Raw genomic sequence first — 2,627 nt, forward strand, 5'->3', positions numbered from 1 at the left:
ACTGAATTCTTAATGTGTTGTTCTCCCAGAGAGAGAGAGAAAAAAAACACATAAGGAAGCGAAAACAAGAACGTTCTTGAATTATGAATATCCAAACACGCCTAATGGTTTTAATTTTTTCATTTAAAAATGCTAAAAAAGCAACAAAAAACAAAGAACCTACCACTCTGTAACCCTCCTGTTTACTTAGCAGCACATGATAGAGATCAACATCTGAAAGAGCCAGAAGCATAATGAGGACACAGTTCCAGAGAAGTTTGTTTCACTGTTTTATTTCTATGCATATGTTTAAATGTAAAAACCAGCAGCGTTAGAATCATTGATTGTATAAGAGAACTGGACTGAGTGCCCCCCACCTTACATTCCTAACAGTGAAAAATAAACAGCTGTTATTGTCATTTTATTTGTCAGAATGACCATTCCTTTTCTTAGTGTTATATCTTTTGACGTTATAAACTGACCAATCAGATGCCTCAATGATGTTGGACTAATGAAGCACTGATTGGCAAGAGTGGTTGCCATAGAGATGTTTATTCAGATCGACTCTAAGCAGTCGCTGCTTTCTGACGTCGTCTGGCCCCAACATGGCTGCGTCCAATGAGGTATATTGCTAGAGATGCTACGCTAGCCAGCTTGTTCAAGATGCGTAAAGAGTGACGCCATATTGGACAGGTCAGTAAACAATGAGACACGGCTTAGAACATACCATAAAATGACCATAAAATGACCATAACATGCTTCATTTTAGTCCAATTTTAAAAGAAAAAAAACTGGTAATCACAAAAATAATTTGCTATTAGTGTTTTTGTACAAAGTGCAATAGATGAATGACATTTCAAATTTTTCTATTAAGAATTTTGTTAAAGGGTAACCAAACCCTAAATTAACCTTTTTTGCCCGTTGATCTCTATAAATTGGGTTTTAAAAGTGCTGTCTGTTGGTCAAAGCCAAATTTTTGACAAATTAAAATAAACTTGTTTAATTCTTCAAAATATAGTCAAAAACCATCTATGTGCTGCCCCCTACAAGTTGAATTAAGGTATTACAGTTGAATTTTGTGATTGGTCAAACCATGTAAGTTTCAGAAGTCTGACATCATGATCTGTAGCTCCAGTAATGATAACAGTCCAGCCCTCAAGCCCCACCCCTCTGACTGGGTTTTCAAATTTCGACAGTGGGTGGAGTCAGCCTTCAACTTCCTGGTTTGGTTACCCTTTAATATGAAGGAAACCCAATGCCTTCTGATGGATGGTTGTGGTTTTATTCAAATCTACATACAGACTACAGTAAGATTCACACAAACTGTTAGACTTCTCGGTCTGCGTTTATAAACAAGTCAATGGATAGCAGAGGTCGCCGCAGACCACTTGCGCCCGTTGAATATAGGCCAGTCCCCACCCAAGGCGGTGTGATATAGTTGGAGAACAGTGCTCCCCAGACGGCAGTCGGTCCAGGGGGGCCCGGGGACGGGAGAGAGGGCTCATTGAGCACTCCAATATCGAGGGGGCGTTCGCCTTAAAGCACGTCTGTAATAATATACTTTTGACCTTCAGGTGGCGCTGTTAGCACTTTCTTTGCCAGCGGCTATGGGTGAAACAATACACAAGTGAGTAAGTCCTGGGCTTTTTGTGTTAGAACTTTCTAAGAGCCTTCAAGGTTACTTCTGATGCTTTTAGTGGCCTCTTTCAGCTAGCTAAGATGGAGCCACAATGGCAAACGGATAAAGTCAAAAGAGCAGCTTCACGTCTCTGATTAGGATCCCAGTTTACTGTTTTCATTGGAAGAAAGTTTGTTTTAGCTTGCTCTTGTTTTTCAATTAAAAACGGTCAGAGAGGCCTCGCTGTTAAAGGTTTCAAAGGCAAATTGTACTTTTTATTCTTACTAATGTGTGTTACCTTAATGAATACAGAATCAAAATAAAGACACATTTTTTCCAGCTCTGTTTGTACAGTTGTAGCACAGCAGTAATTAGGCATCTCGACATATCCAATATGGCGTCCAAATTTGCGTACACAACAAGCTAGCGTAGTGACTCTGACCTATATAGCTCATTGGCTGCATCCGCATTGTGAAAAAACTACAACTAAATTGACTTTATTTTGTCGGATTCGGAAGTAAACTGTTTTCAACAGGTGACGTCACACTCCCTCGGTCCAGTTCTCTTTTACAGTCAATAGTCTGGACACTTACATCCATCCTCGGCAAACAGCAGCAGATGGCTCTCCAGCACCGACTTCCTGTCGCTGTCTTGAAGAAGAAACTTAAAAAAAGTCACAGTAAGTAAGGAATTATTTACAGTATTATACCAGAAACTTTTACAATTTACGTGTGTCAAGTTATTAGAATTTAAATAAATAAAGATTAGTTTAAATGAGATGAGAAAAAGTTTCCTTTAAATAAAAATTAATTCACATTCAGGTCATTTAAATTAAAATTATAAAATAAAAAATGTTTTTTGAGCAAAAAAAAAGTAAATAACACAATATTTGTTAAGGTATTCTTAAGTTTTTAGATACATTACGATGTAAATCTGATTTTTATTTTAATAAAGTGAAACATTTATGGCAAACCTGCACTTTGACTCTGCAGTCCACTGCCTTCAGGACTTTAGTGTTGTTTATAGGATG

General features: G+C 37.8%; 1 long non-coding RNA gene across 1 annotated transcript; it reads right to left on the minus strand.

Annotated features, from left to right (window-relative positions):
- Positions 1–161: 161 nt before the first annotated feature.
- On the minus strand, positions 162–2,627 carry LOC112139587. Its single transcript, XR_002918015.2, has 3 exons — positions 2,571–2,627; positions 2,191–2,260; positions 162–213 (listed from the first exon to the last, which is right to left on the minus strand). It is a non-coding gene; the product is annotated as an uncharacterized LOC112139587 (long non-coding RNA).

The sequence above is a fragment of the Oryzias melastigma genome, unplaced genomic scaffold (genome assembly GCF_002922805.2).
Source record: "Oryzias melastigma strain HK-1 unplaced genomic scaffold, ASM292280v2 sc01371, whole genome shotgun sequence".
Taxonomy (NCBI): domain Eukaryota; kingdom Metazoa; phylum Chordata; class Actinopteri; order Beloniformes; family Adrianichthyidae; genus Oryzias; species Oryzias melastigma.